The sequence below is a fragment of the Cheilinus undulatus genome, linkage group 12, assembly GCF_018320785.1.
Source record: "Cheilinus undulatus linkage group 12, ASM1832078v1, whole genome shotgun sequence".
Taxonomy (NCBI): domain Eukaryota; kingdom Metazoa; phylum Chordata; class Actinopteri; order Labriformes; family Labridae; genus Cheilinus; species Cheilinus undulatus.
Window position 1 is genome coordinate 7,601,592 of NC_054876.1, and position 17,088 is coordinate 7,618,679.

Consider the following 17,088-nt stretch of genomic DNA (forward strand, 5'->3'; position numbering starts at 1 on the left):
TCAAATAAATAAAAGATAGTTATGATTGCCCCATGACTCCTCTTTCATAACATTAATCATGTCGAACCATATCAACATGTTTCTTCTGATAAAAGATGAGACAATCAATAAAGCTCAGTTGAATTCAGCCTTTTTTCTTGACGAAGTTATTTCCAGCGCTGCTGACTGACATTTTCTCTACAGGACATTTATCTGCTGTAAAACATGAAACCATAGAAACTGATGTGTCATCTGAAAGCAATTTTTCCTCTGACGAAAGCCTGCGACCATATATGAGGTCCTGGTCTTCATATAAGCAAGATAAGCCTCAGTGTGATGTGCAGTCAGGGGAAATTACAGCCTCACCTGGAGATTTTAGGAGCTGATCCTCATATTCAATATCAAACACAGGCTCAGACGTCCGTCATAGATGTTAATATGTGATACAGAAACTATGAACACGCTGTAACTGAGAGACAGCACAGCTAGAGTGAGCCTATATAAGTGTATTTTTGTAGAAAGAGTCATGTCAGGAATAATACATGGTGCATTTAATTATAAACAACACTGATTGTGTCCTTTCTCTTTGCCAGCTTTTCCCCAGAGAGCAACATGAGCATTGATTTTACGACAGAGTAAAGAATGAAGCAGTTAAACCCCGCTGTGGCTGAATGTAGGACATCCTGACAAGATCTTTGTTTCTGTCAATTTACGCCATTTTCTTTTTTTCTAATTCTTATCATGGTTGAAGTTTACCTCCTACAGCAGTCTGTCTGCCTTCATAGTCCAGGATATGACATCTGTGAGGTTAAGAAAACTGGCTGAACCAGCACTTAGCCTCATGAATTTAAATATTTTACCTCGGTGTTTCTGTAACACTGATCCATATTGTACATTGATCACTTTATTAGGTATACCTGCTCAACTGCTAAAAATATTTTCTCAGTCAGTGACATGGCAGCTACCAGTGCATTGTTAACATGGTCAAGACGATGTACTCAAGTTCAAACCAGAATAGGGAAAAAAGAGGATGTGATTTGAATATTGTTTGTTTTCTAGACAGATAAAATATCATCCAGCAATTGCAAGAAAGCAAGCTTTGTTCCCTGAGATGAGATAAATAAGTTGTAATCTTGTGTTTTATTCAGAATGTGCATGATAGGCAGGCAAAGACAAAATGTGCTTGTCGGTGAAAGATATAATTAATATCTTTCAATCATTTCAGGCCTGCAATCCTGGCCAAATGCTCTGTTTAATCTGTAATGTAGCTGCCCCCCACTAGTAGCCTCTGTGGCACTGCTGCACCATTGCTAAGCTAACAACAGTAAACAGCATAGGTGACAACCAATAGGAACAGTGGGACTTTGCTGCGTTTAGATCTAATAAAATGGGGATAAGTTGTATAAAGACTTGGCGAGCTTAAGCTTGTGTATCACCACCTGTCTTGAGCAATGTGCATGGGTGTATCTACAAATCTGGCTGACTTCTCTGGTGGCCCTGAACTTCAAAATTATGATGTGCTTTGTCAGAGGTGGAGCTTATGCTTCAGTTTTCCAGGATGTATTGCAGGCTGCCTGTAGCTTTCTATACATGGCACATTTACTGAGTTGAAATTGAAAATGTAAGCTGTCATGCTATTGTGTTACTTAAAAAGTTAAAAAGGCTGTTGCCTCACAGCAAGACGGTTCCTGGTTTGCATCCCAGTCAGGGCCTTTCTGTGTGGAGTTTGCATGTTCACCACCTTTCTCCCGCAGACCAAAGAAAGGCTTGACAAGTGAAGTAGTGACTCTTAATTGGCTTTACATGTGTGAGTGGGAGCGGGCCTGGTTGTTTTTCTCTGTACAACTGGGATAGCCCCCTGTGACCCCAAATGGGATGAGTGGTGTAGATCAGTGGTTCCCAGACTTGGGTCCAGGACCCCTAAGGGGGGCACAGAAGATCTCTGGAGGTGCAAAGCTTGGTCTGCTCTGAGGCTGTCAAAATTAGATGTTCACGTATTGGATAAAGTCATGATAAAATTCTCAAACAACTGCACAATGGTCTTTTGGTAAGAAAAATGTGTAGAGCCACTTGCTTGGGGTTTGATCAGTGAAACTTACATGGATGCTGATTTTTGGCAATAACATGTGGTAACAACATTTTTGTGTTGGTGCCAGTTTGGCATTTCCCTGCTCTGGCCTTCTGCTGGCAATCAACGAGCAAGACTGGACAGACATCAGCTGAGGAAATACGGACAAGATCACAATTTAATGAGCTAAACCATGGGTTTCTTCTTTTACTTTTTTCCAAAATAGTTCCCTACTTTGGGGGAGAAAAGTAGCTTAAGGATCAAGAATGTTTTTGTTTTTGCATTTTGAACACTTGGCATAATCTTAAACAGCTGAACACATGAACTCATGGTTGTGTTTCTCAATGCAGAAATCCCTACTTGCCCCCCAGCAGGAGTTCTCTACTGCTGGATGACGTCATCTGCAAAGAACCTACGGCGTTTTGTTTAATATAGTTGGGATGCCAAGATAAGTCCTATTTTTTATGTTTAACCGACTGGTCACTGGATTAAGGCTCCCAATAAGTGTTAAACTGTACAGCAGGGCTATTCAATCACAAATCCAACTGAGCCAAATGTTTAAATCAAGAAATGTAGCAATGCAAGACATGTTTGGCACCCAGTAAGCAGCTGGTAATGTCAAATTTCAAACCAATACAGATCAATTTGCTGAAAAATGTGCATTTTTTTTATTCATAGTCTCCGCACAGCATGGCATTCATGGTCTGAAATACTGTGGGAATTTATGAAAACTTGCAAAACAGGTTGCCCTTTGCATCTTTGGCATGACCACATGCTGGGCCTCTTGGGAGTTGATTCTGGGCTGCATCTGGCCCCTGGGCCGCTTGAATAGGCCTGCTGTACACTATTCATATATATATATAATCTTTTTCAATACCTAAAGACTTTGTCTTTCCCATTTAACATGATTAATTTTGATGAAACAAATTCACCCAGAAAGGGGTGGGGCCAGCACTGATTGGGCAAAGTACTCAGATGGATTGCTCTTATCCATACTGATGGAGATTTCCATCCATATTCTGGGTTCATTTTATTATTCTGCACATTTTCTGGTAGCTTGCGGTTACAGAACAAACATTGCAATACCACCTGCAACCACAGCGGCAGTGTTGAGCGATGTAGCCAATCATTCAAGCTGGAGCAGCAGAAAACAACGAAGAGGGATAAATTTGAATGTGGTTGAACTTCACACAAATGCTCTAATGAAATATTTCATACAAGTGTGACTGGTATGTTATTGATTACTTTTAAATCCTGTTTGACTGATACTTAGAGATGAAAGACTGTAGATGTATAAAAAAGTCTTTGCAAACCAGAAATTTTTGAGATATTTCAGCTTGGACCAACTACGTCTATCTAATCACAAGAATTACAGAACTTTAAACTCAGTTTTTACATTCACTACTCCGCTAACAGTGACAAAACATGACTATTAAAAAAATACGGAGCTTTAAAACCAAGGTTTGGATTAAAAAGTGATTATTTTAAAGGAGCATTATTCCTTCAAACAAATCTAACATTTTGATTTTCCTCTAAACTCAGCATTATGAGAGTAACTTAATCCCCGCTGAACAGCAGATGCAGTGTTATTATTATTTCTCTGAGTGACTTCATGCTGAGTGGAACATCAGAGAACAAACTGAGACAGAGTTAAATTTGGCATGCTTGGTCCTAAATGGCCCTTAGCCCCCACCTCACAAAGTTCACATCCCGAGCTGGTCTAAGCCGGCCTGGTTGACACTGAACTGCCCTTTCTCGTTCTACCGGGGATTTTCACAAATGTTTACTTGGAAAGTTCATGACCCCGCAGAGCAACCTCAGCGTCGTTGTTTTTGATGAAATGGACAGGAAATTAGTGGTTAATACATTTCCTGAAGATGAGTTTTTTGACATGAAAGATATGACCGAGGGAGGTGACGATTAACTTTGCTTTCTGCGCGTCTGAACGGAGGCTAAGTTAAGGTCAGAGCCAGGTCAAGAGAGGAATTAATCAGCTCTGAAAACATCATTGAGCACAGAGGGGATTTGCTGCTATCTTTAGGGATCAAAATAACCTTTGAATAACTTCTGTGAAAGACTTAACAAGACAATGCTTCCACTTCTAAAGAGATATGAGGGCGCTGAAGACATTTGCAGACGGGAGATTGACATTGCTGTTTCTCCCCGGTCGGTTTGTAAAACATTTACCCTCGTGCTTATCTGACATGGTAAATATCATCCATGTTCTTTCAGTGTCAGCCAAGATCCCTCCAGCTGACAGGCTGAACTGTGGACCGCAGGGACCCTCTCTCATCATGAATATTACATCCAGTCTGTTTACATGCCCGCACATGGTGACCCATATGGAAGCTCAGCAAAACAGCAGTTATAGATCAGAACTCCTTAATATCATGGCATTCAATTTCAGTAATTATTTCTTAACCATGTAAAAGTAAACATTTTAGCAAGTTATCATAGAGCTCTGAAACATTCGCAGAGTCGTTTCCTAAATCCAAAAAGTACAGTTCTGTTTTATAAAGCATCAGAGCTGTCAAAGTTTGGGGTCAAAAGCACTCACAAGATGGAGACGAGATTTTAAAGATTGTTTTCAAAGTGTTCCAGTAAAGTAGAAGTATTGATCTGATCTGTTTGATACTTTTTTATGAACGAAAAGAGAAAAAAATTCACTCTGAAATGTTCTGATATTGTAACAGTAAAGCCGGGAACAAACCAGCGCTGTGTCTTGACATGTGTTCAAATGATCACTCCCATTTTTCTCCATGTACAAACCCACATCGGCTGTGACCAAATGCACCTGGAAGTGCTGTGCCATGCCACACCAACGCTCTATACCAAGCATAGCTGGCTGCAGCTCACCTTGCAGAGTAGATGGATTTGCCAGTCTGTCATTAGGCAAATCCATCCTGAAAAAGCTCCAGTTCACACCATTTGTGCTGCATTAAACATAGTCCAAACCAATCAGCTTCATTTAAGGATGAGGTGATAACTGCAGTCTGTACTGTAAGCTGATAGCAATGGCTGCCACTGGTGTGGGGCAATTAGCCTGTGGTATGAGTCTGTATGGCTGCCGGTAGAGATTGGCTCGCATTTAGCCACATCCATAGAGCATAGAGCCACACCAACAGCTTTACAAGACAGAAGAGATGTTTTGGTGCTTCTCCAGACCTGCTTCAGCATGGGGATTGCAATTTTTCCAGTGAAGGTTGAGTTTGACTGTAAGCTGTTGATGCAATAGCTGATACCACTGGATGGATTAGCAGTTTTATCAGAATTGTGTCACTTTGTTATTAAAACAAGAGCACAGAGCTACACTGTACGCTTTCTTAGTGGAGAAGATGTTTTTGCTCTTCTCCCAACCGGCCTCAGCATAAGTTTTATCCACATCATGCTCCACTGTTTATGCACAACAGCAGAGTTTGCTTGCCAAGCTGATCTTACATCTGGAGCTACGCATTTTTACAACCTAATTCTGTCGTCAGCCTAATTGGCTTGTCATGAATATGACAGAACGTTCCTCCAATCGCCTTTTGAGAATTTTTTAAAAAGCCCTGCCCCTCCCAACTATTCTCTATTGAAGCTTTCCCAGAAGAATATGAAATATATCCATGCAACAGACATATGAAATGTATCGGGAGTGTCAGGTTATATATTTGAGCTGTTTTGTATCCTTAAACCTGCTAAGGTAGGGTTGAACAGGGTTGGTTGTCACAGGGATCTATTGTCACACCCATATCCGCCAGCAGAGGACGCGTTCTCCCACAATTTGTTATGGACATTTCCAGAATTGGGATCAGAGTTCACATACATAGACTTCTCTGGAGTTGGACTGCTGAACATGAGGTGAGAGGACTTTTTGTGTTTTTCTTGTTAAATCAAAATTTTCAGCTCCTCAGTGTTTTTCTTCTAGGCATTTGCAAAATGAGGTTACAAGGAAATAATTGTTACCCTCAAAAATTGTGAAGGAAAAGCTAAGGTTAAGATTGTTAGTTAGCTCACTAGTTCTTCAGTGGTTGTTAGCACTGATGCTAGCAATAAATTCCAGTTGTGGTTGGTTGTCACTTTTAACTTTTCAAAGCCGCTGGATTGGCCAGACTCCATGTCTGTCAGCAGGCAAATTCATCTTGCAAATCTCTCCTCTGCAACATTCGTGGCAAACCAGGCGCTGTTCAGCGTCACTTGAGGAGAACGAGGCGGTAGCTATGGGCGGGGTTTGGTTGTACTGTGAGCTGACAGAAACTTCCATGTTACTCACAGTTAGCTCGGTGAAATATAGCAGTGGTTTTATCACAACTGGACCACATTTCTTTTCAAAATAGAGCAAGAAACAGCCTTGAAAGCTTTTCATGGCAGAATAGATCTTTCCGCCCTTCTGCCAACCTGCTTCAGCATGAGTTTGGAAGGGGGGTGTAGTGTTGGTCTGTATACAGTGGGAGCTGGTGGAGTGGCTTGACTGTAGCATCGTGGCAGATTAATCAGAACTGGACCACATTCTTTAATAAGAAGAAGAGAAAAGGACCACACTGTAAGCTCCTCTTGGTAGGGAAGATGTTTTCATTCTTCTCGCGATGTGGGGTTTAATCCAGATCATAATCCACAGTTCCTAAACTTCTGTATATTTACCGGCAGGTTGTTGCAGATCTCCAGATGCGTGCTACTCTGTCACATGTTTTGTCTCTCTGATTGGCTCGTGATGAATGTGACTGGCAGAATGCTCATCCAATCACCTTCTGAGAAGTCCTCCCCTTCTCAAATGCCTTGATATCGACCTATAGGCTGGCCTAAAGAGTTTCCTACTCATGTTCTTTGCTCATTCTGTGTGAAGATGCATGAAGTTATGTATTCAGCAACTTGCCAATTCAGTTAAAGTTTCATATTTAGTTCTGCATTCTGACTTTTTTTGAAAGGGTTTTTCCATAAAAATAACAGTGTGACAGCCAACCCTATAGTGTGTGACAGCCAACCCCGTGATGGAGTTAGTTGTCACAATGTGTCAGAGAGTCTTTGATCATTTATTACCTCTTTGTTATAGTAAGTTGGAAAATTAGAGGGAGGTGAATTTCAAGCTTCAGTTATTGACGGATGTTTTGATGTCGAGCAATTCACACTAGAGTAAGAAGTGTGACAACCAATGCTGTTCTCCCCTACTTAAAGAAAGTGTAGCGAGTCTGTCTGTAGCGAGTCTTCTTAGAGCAGGGATGTCAAACTTAATCACGAAGCTGAATTTGGGTCCAACCTGAGGGCCGCACCGGGTCAACTGTCAACCTCATTTTCACCACCAATGAATTATGGGGGAAAACATCTTAGTACTGATGATAAATGATTTTGAGATTGAAAAAGTCAAAAATGATAAGTTTAAAGTCTCCAATTTGAGATAAAATTCAAACTTATTAGCTCAAAATGTCAAAACATGGCATTTAAAGTAAAAAAAAAAATTTAATGCAAATATAGGAGATAAAAATTTGAAATCATGAGTTTTAAAGGTCAAAATATGAGATACAATTCGAAATATTGGCTTAATTATCAAAGCACGAGGAAAATAATGAGTCTTACAGGTCAAAGTATTTTTTCAAATTTAAAATTCAGGATCAAATTATGAGAGAAAAGTCACATTAGGGAGCTAAAAAGGTCAAAATGTGACAAACAAAAATCACAAGTTCAAAAGGTCAAAATATTACAAAAAAAATTAAAATTGAGGATCTTAAAGGTCAAATTATGAGACAAAGTCAAATTAGGGAGCTAAAAAGGTCAAAATGTGACAAACAAAAATCACAAGTTCAAAAGGTCAAAATATTACAAAAAAATGTAAAATTGAGGATCTTAAAGGTCAAATTATGAGACAAAGTCAAATTAGGGAGCTAAAAAGGTCAAAATGTGAGAAACAATAAAAAATAGCAAGTTCAGAAGCTCAAAATATTACTTAAAATTTTAAAATTGAGGATCTAAAAGGTTAATAAAAAGGTCAACATATAAAATAAAAAGTCAAACCCATAACTTTGCATCATAACTATGAGATGCAAAATTAAGAAAACGAAATGAAAACAGAAATGTACACATGTGCACATTCCTGACTTTTTCTAATTATATTAACGTTTTCTCATTTTTACAACCTAACAAGTGTATTTTAAATCATCAAGGTTAGGTTTACATTTTTATACTAGAGGAAATCTGCAGACCTCAAACCAGTGGGCCAGTTATAATGCCAAGTACCTCATACTTGAAAAACACTGAAATATCCCTTTAATGGTTATTTGGTTGCATAGTTGTCTTAAACAAAAACAGATTGCAGCTCACAAATCCTCTCATTTAAAAGAAAAAATGAGTTCCTCTGTGAGAGAAATATTAGAAGAACTGTTTTGTGTTACAGTTTTGCTATGCTGTCAACAAAGGGAAGTGATGTTATTGGGGAAACACCTCTCTGTTTAGGCATGGCAAAAGGAAAACCCTGGCTGACAAACTGAGGGAGTCTCATCATTCAACCAAGACTTAAAAATAGCAAATTCATGTAATTCCTCTAATATTTCTTCTTACTACATGCAGTTGGCCAATAAAGGAAGTATGTTGTGTTTGCACTCAGACGTATTGTTTCCAGCCTCTCTGCAGAAGCTGATTAGTAATTCATGACTAATTAGAGCTTCATGTATGTGGAGCAGGAGGCTACGGGAAGCCGCAGGGGTCAAGAGGCTGTCAGCCATAAAAGGAAAGAAAAGGACTGAAGTCATGCTGCCACTTGTCATATTTACACAAAAACGTTTAAAGAACGGTGTGAGCATGATTGAGGGGGAGGTGGTGTATGTTTGTATGTGAGATGTGAGGAGAGGAGACGCAGAGGGGGAGGGAGGAGGTGGGGGGTGACACAGCTGCAGGCCAACAGTTGATCCTGTCCCGGGAAACAGGATCAGCCAGGTCAGGGCGAGGAGGGGAGGGTGGGGGTTGGAAGGGGCAAAAGGTGGTGACCTCCGGGGGTTAAGAAACAGACTTCACAAAGAGGAACATCTTCAAAAGCAGCGGCCCCACCGGGGGAAGAAACGGTATAAGGTTGTGAAAATAAACCGATGTGACCTGGTTCTTTCAGAGCGGGAGTTTCCCCAGGTGTTTGCTTTAACCTCCTTAATGTCACTGACTTTAACTCTGCACTCATACCTCACTGTATGACACAGAAAAATCAACACATACCTGTTTAAAAAAGAACAGTTTAAATGAGTTTGCTGGTTTATCTGTCCTTTGATTGAAGCTTTTTATTTTAGCTTTTATTTATGCTCCCATGTGGAGGTTTTAGGTGGTTATAAAACAGACTGAAAATAAAATCAATGCCTGTAAATGAGCTACAAAAGCAAAAAAAAAAAAAAAAAAAAAAAAAAAAAAGACCATCAAAGCACAGCTACCTCTGCAGAGTTATTTTAATACCTGAAACTGCTGCTGCAGGGCAGATGAACTGACTGAAAGACTGCTGCAGATCCTGCATTTATTTACATTTCCAAGGCCAAGATTCTGTCTGAGTGATACAGCTGACTGAAGGAAGTAATCAGGACAAGGTGTGATGTCAAAACCACTGAGATATACACTCTGTCCACAGGGGGCGCCAGAATCCCCACAAACTAAATTTCCTCATGGGAGCTTTGATTCCATTCATTTATATTATTGTATATTCAGTGATTTATAACTTTGAGCTGCATCTTTAACACAAGTTATGTTTATTCAACTAGCAGATTATTCATTTTTATTTTATGTTAAGGTCTGGGCATAATGTTTCTGTTAGGTTATTTATTCTATTTTACCTCTAAAATAAAAAAAATATGACTCAAATTTAATTTTTTTTTTCACTTTGAGCTTTATTTATATGTAACTATTATTATTTCTTGCATTTAACCAAAAAGTCTGGAATGTAATTAATTTAAATTGATTAATATATTATATTATAATAGACATATTTATCATTTAATCAAGATAAGCTAATCTGATAATATATTAATCTTATAGATAATTTAAATCTATATTCTGTTTTTTGTTACTTTAATTTAGCTTTATTTATATTTCAGTGTTTATTATTCCATGCATTTTATCTTTAAGACCGGCATTTATTGGAGTTTCCTTTATGCATCTTTTTATTATTTATTATGTATTATACCTTGTGTTTTTCCCCTCTAAGTTTTGCTTTTAATCAAATTCTACTGGTATATCTGTTATATTATTTATCAAATTTTACCTTAAAATTACGCAATGAACTTTAAGTGTTATTTAAACATTTTTTCTATCTATATTCATTTATATGTCAGCCTGTGTATTTGACTTTTTGATAAGGCCATAGTTTGTTTCAATCATTAATTTATCAGCTGATTATCTTCATTTACTTTTCAGTCTGACTTTTATTCCTGTATCTGTTATATCATCTTTTTAAATTAAATACTGAGATTAAGATAACTAATGTTATCTACTTTATCTTATTTTATATATATTTATATATTATTTTATAGATTTATAATTATATATAGTTATTTATAAATATATATTTATAGTCCAATTATTCAGTGCATTTTACCTTTACTTTTATTGGACAATTATTGCAATGTTAGCACATAATTTATGAAATTATAGTTCTTAGTTCTACGGAGCCCCTAAAGGGACACTGGCAGAAAAATATAATTTCTGGTGTGTGTGTAAAACTTCATGAAATAGTTTCTGGTGCACAAGATAGTTTTTGAAGTGCATGTGAAAATGTGTGTGTGTACCAGAAACTTCTATTTAAATTTTATCAGCCCATGTTCCTAATGGGGCTCCAAAAAGTTCACAGTGATTTATATTATGTAATTCAGGTTCTTTGTAATACTTTGAGTGAGCTTCATTCATATGTAAATGTTATTATTCAGTGTATTCTGCTTTTATTACTGGTACTATGATCATCTATTTTCCAGTTTATCTCTGTATCCCTGATTATACTCAGCTTTTATGAATTTTACCTTATGACTTAGGTGAACTGTTTTATTTAATGATTTTACATCTTTATGATACTCTGTGTTTTTACTTTTGAAAAATAGCCTGGTTTCATCATTAACTGTATTTTATCTACTTAGAGTGACCAATAGTTAAGTTTCTCTTTTCATGCCTCTGTGTTGGTGAAGGCAGGACCAGGAGGACTTCTCTTTTCAGCTTGTCCGTCTCCGTCTTGATCATTCTTGTGAAGATGAAATTACAGAAATGCATTTTAGTCAATCTTTGCCCAAATATCCACTCTGACTCAGTGATGAACTGATTACATTTTGGAGGCCAAAGGTCATCTCTAAAGGCAAATCGACTCCCATACAGTTAACTTACTCTGTAGTCCCAATTACAAAACACGCACCTACAACATCATAGAAATACAAATCTTTAAGGTCTACATTTATTTTTGTAATACCTACACTTTTTGATTTCCTCTTAATTTATCCTAGCAGCGTTTTTTTTCTGCTTCTGTGGCAGCAATAAGCAGAGCTGGAGTCTTTGGGTGTTCTGTTTGTAGGTTTGAGCTTCTGTTCATCTGTACATAACCATATCAGGATTGTTCTAGTGAACACAATATCCCATGAATGTTTGGAGAGGTTTTCTTCATCTTTGCAGGCCACTGGGCCTCATATTTATCCCTTGCTTATGTATCACAGCTCTCAGGAACAGTCTGAGGAATTTCACAAATGTCCACTCTGACTCAAGAATGAGTTTGGATTTTGGAGGAACAAGGTCAAGGTCACACCCACCCCAGCCGTCCATGAACCACCACTTGACCTTTATAACCCTGCACTGGCCAGATTCCATGTTTGTCATAATAACACCACACCCAGCAAAAACAAAGATAATATGAGCGATTTCAACTCAAGTAATGATGATATGCCATTTACTGTGGAGATGAGAGGATATTTGTATGAACCGGAGTACACCAAAGAAGAAATACAGATGAAGAGTCAGCGGGCTGAAAGAGAGAGCAGAGGAAGAACCACCAAGTAACTCGGGATCACTCATATTAACTTTGTTTTAGCTTGGTGTGGTGTTATTATCCCGGTAGAAGCTCGCAGACCCACACAGCTGATCAGAGGATCAGTGTGTGGCGGAGGGAGACAAAATGCTGAGAGCTGCACCGTAAACTAGTGGTAGGTTTTTTTGGGGGGGGGAATGAAGTGCTTTGTACATTTTTGACACAGCATACAGGCGAGCCAACTTGGCCCATTTTTATTTAAAACTCATTAAGCTACGCAGATAAAACATTCCCATCTACAGCTACTCTATGAGCTTGTAATAACCACAGGATCACAGAAATCATTGGGAGGCTAATGCCACTACTATAGCCAAGTACCTCATACAACCCAACTACAAAAATCCTGAAATATCCCTTTAACCCAGTCTTATTTGTGCTGAATCAGTTGCTGTAAAAAACAGGTAATACAGGTTAAATGTACCCAGTATAAAAAGCTATCATTCTAACTTAGTTTCTTTGAGTATCATTCAGTGTTAATTTAGTCGACTAAAACTATAACGAAAACGATTCATCAACAGCCTTTTTTCCATGACAAAAACAAGACTAAAACTAACAAAAACAGTTCTGTGATGACTAAAACTACTTAAAGTATGAAAGTAAAAATAATGTAAGGGGGAAAATGCCATTAACAGAGGTGTCAAGTAACTAAATACAAATACTTTGTTACCTTACTTAAGTAGAAATTTTGGGTATCTATACTTTACTGGAGTACTTATTTTTCGGCCTAATTTTTACTTCTACTCCTTACATTTTCAAGCAATTATCTGTACTTTCTACTCCTTACATTTTAAAAATAGCCTTGTTACTCTACTCTTCGTTACTCGTCTACTCCTATTTCATTTTACCTATCCACCAAATAAATCGCACCATCCAGATAGAGTGAATTTGATTGTGGTTGGATGAGAAGTATAAACATAATACCATTTCGACACCCTATTGGTTTGTACGCGACCCATCGCACCTGCGCACGACACAAATCACGTCACACTCCAGCAAGGAAATAGCAGACGTATGTAGCCTAGTACGAAGATGCCCGTGGCAGAGACTCAAGAGAACTCGAGCGAAATGTCCCAACCAAGCACCAGCGAGGAGGTTGGTAGCCAGGAAAGCCAATACGCATAGGCAACTAGTCATCATCGCTTCAGCTCCATGAAACAAATGTTAATGCTCAGTAGTACCCATATGTGGTTCTTGAATGTATTTGCATTGTACTAAAATGCGTTCATTTTCAATGGGCATAAATACGGCTGAAACAGGTGCATCCCAAATTTTTCAACATTAACATTTTAATATAACACTATAGTCATTATGGCTTTTAAACAATGTTTTTTGGGGAGGCGGGGTAGTGCACTATAGGCCCCTGTGGCACGGCCTAAGCTTTTGTCCTTAACGGCATCCCCCCCCCCCCACATTACTTTTACTTTTATACTTTAAGTAGTTTTGAAACCAGTTCTATTTTACTTTTACCTGAGTAAAAAGCTTGAGTTGATACTTCAACTTTTTTGATAAGTCCCACTCTTCCCAAACACCTTGTATGTGAGGTTTCCCACGTTGGCATGTCAGGTTGGCACTTTCAGTGTCTGGTCGTAGCATATAACCACCAGGCTGTAGTTTTTAGTGTTTTATTCTTTTATTTTTAATGCTGCACGTATAAATGCTTGTTGTCAAGTGTGCATTTATTGCTTTATGTGTGTTTGTATGGGGGCTAATGGGTGTGAAAATCTTATGCTATAGAAATAAAGTCTGTTTTATTGAAACAAGGCAGAGAACAGGTTGATTTTTTATTGTTTCTTATCAAAATAGTGGGATTTTTTTGGCATTTGTTCAACATTTTCTGTCGTTAACACACTTCAAACCAATAAAATGTTAATCATGTTGTGTGTGAGTGTGTTTACATAACATTGAGGTCAAACCCTGGGCTCAAAGTTCACACACTTTCACGGGGAGGGCGATCGAACATCTGTGTGCATATCTATCACACCGATCACAATGACAAGTGCTGACGAGCGTTGGTGTATGGGCTCCATGTGAATAAACAAAGCTCTAAACAAAGAAAGTTTCCCATCAGCCCTCACTTCTCTGAGCAGGAGGAGAGAGAGTTAATGCTTTCCCATGCAGATAACCCCTGCGCTGAGCACGTTAAGTGCAGTCATTAAGTTGTTTGTCAGAGAATAAGCATCTGTAACGCCAGGAAATAGTTTCTGGAGGCCTCATGACTATGAAAGGCTGTTGTGGCACTTCCGAGTCCTTGGCCTCTGAGCCGAGTCGAGTCACTGGTGGCCTGGTGTGCAGGCAGCGCTCACATCCTTTTGGCTTCACGCTGAGGTCAGGAAATCAAAGAGAGAAGCCACAGACAAACAGCCGATTGTCAAGTTTTACACCTTGACCTCAGCTTAAACTTGTGACTCCCTCCTTTATGTTTGCCGCTGCTTCAGCAATCGCAGGAAATCGAGAGGTTACTGGCGGTTCAGCCTTGATAAGAATCTTGAAATGGAGAAGTTCAGCGAGGGGAAAGGTTAGCGGGAGTTTAAAGAGAGTGCGCTCAGTCATGGGGAGTATTAAATAAAAGGGAAGTCAGGGCTGAGGAACTGCACTGCGATTTCAAAAGTGCACTGCAGACAAAAAGCCGTCTGTTCGCTCGCTGGACTTCATATTCAAACCCAGAGCGAGGGAAGTTTAGCTTGAACTCATCTTCACCTTTTGGAAGTCTCACGCTACGGGCTGTTTTTCTCAAGTCAAGAGAATTATCACAAAATGGACAACTTTCCAGACTGGATTCAGGTCTGCTGTTGACTCTACAATGAGGTCTATTTGGGGCTATAAATAAAAGATACATGTTGAATTTTTAGAGCCACATCTTTGAGCATTCTGCGTACATCTGGTGACCTCCACGTGTCCTCCCTCCTTTCTCTGTCTTTCCTGCCTTTGTTACGACTCAGCACTAGTGAACAGCAGCCAACTCAGAAGCACAAGTTTAGGGCAAATACAGGACATCCTCCTGCTCCACTTTAATAGAAGCAGTCTTTTGATTACACTCAGTGAACACCAGCTTTGATGTCTCTGTCCTTACCAACAATAATATCACTCTGGATTACAGATATCAGGGGGTTTGGTGAACATTTCTCACTGGTTCATTTGGTTTAAGGTGGCAGATGTGTGGTGTCATTGTTAAATGCATTCTGGGTAGTGATGTCAAAACAGGTTGTACTGTTTTTCCCACATCTTTCCAATCGTACTCACCTTGATCTGCATCCGGGCAACTCTGGTCACTGAGAGGGCCACAGCTAGCAAGACCTTTACAGACTGCAAAGTTACTCTCAATTTAATATTTATACTTATTTATAATGTGATGCACATACTAATATATAAGAAAATCTATAACACAATTTATACATAAACGCAAATGCAAATACTTAAGTCAGTCAGCTAAACCAGGGTGTCAAACTCAAGGCTCAGGGGCCAAATCTGGTAAAACCAGTACACTTATACCATGCATGCAAGATCAAATCAAATCTTTCTTATCACTGGCCACCGGTATAAGGTCTGCAGATTTCCACCAGTATAAAAAAGTAAACTTAACCTAGATTATGTACAATATTCTGAAAATTTGAAAAAGGAGAGAGTAAAAAATAATTACATAAAAAAACAAGGAATGTGGAAAAATAAATTGATTTGTTTTCATTTTAGATTTTCAGATTTGCATCTCACAATTATGGGTTAAACTTGTGATTTTGACTTGTATGTTATATTTTGATCTTTTCAATTGATTATTTTGGCTTTTTTATTGCATATTTTGACCTTTTAGACTACACTTTTAAATATTATATTGTATTTTGACCTGTTAAATTAAATATTTTGAATCTTATCTAATGTTTTTACCTTTTCAACTCCTAATGTTCACTTTTAATCCCATATCTTGACCTTTTAGGATCACAATTTAAAATTCAAACTCATTTTGACCTTAAAACTCATGATTGCAAAATATTTTGACCTTTTAAACCCATGCAGTGGTGTGTAAATGGGTATGGGAGCATACGAATAGGTTTAGCTAATACTGATGGCCAATTCTCCATAGTAACCTCTGACATCTGTGAGTGAATGGTAGGTGTAGGTGTGACTAAGGTGTAAAAGTGCTTTGAGTAGTCGGATGACTAGAAAAGCACAAGCTCAAGTCCATTTACCATATATACTCTTTATCCATTTACGTTTTATTGTGGCTACTGTTTATTAAGAAGTGGGTATACTCCACTGTGACTATGCATATACCCTGCATGACACCACTGGAGAACTGCAAGGCCTTTCCCAGAAAGAGCTATTGTCTAGATGGGAGCATATGCAGCTCTGAAAGCTCTATCTACTTTTCAGAACTAATAATGCACTCTAACTCCATACCATCAGAGATGCCGGCTTTTGAACTTTGCACTGACAAAAAGCTGGATGCTCCCTCTCCTCTTTAGTCTGCAGGACATGGTGTTGGTGTTTTCCAAAAATAATTTAAAATCTTAATTCATCTGACCACAGAACAGTTTTCCTTTTTGCCTTAGTCCATTATAAATGAGTTTTGGCACAGATCCTGGTTTGTGGTCATATATGGCTTCTTAGTTGCATAATACAGCTTAAACTTGTATTTGTGGATGACATGGTGTTGTGGAAAATTATTTCTGGAAGTGTTCCTGAGCCCATGCAGGGGTTTCCGGTACAGAATCATGCCTGTTTTTAATGCAGCGCAGCCTGAGAGCTTTAGATTACAATCTTCCAATATTGACCTCTGACCTTGTTCTTTATGCATAGAGATTTCTACAGATTCTCTGAATCTTTTGATGATATTATGGACTGTAGATAGTGGGAAATTCAAAGTCTACTTAATTTTATCTTAAGGAACCTTTTTCTGAGATTGTTCCACATTTTTAAATGCAGTTTTTTCTCGCAGATTGGTGAATCTCTCCCCATCTTTACTTAATCAAAACTCTCCTAGTTTTTATTTCTCGTTAGTACCATCTCTGTTGCCCTGTCCCAACTTTTTTGAGATGTGTTGCTGCCA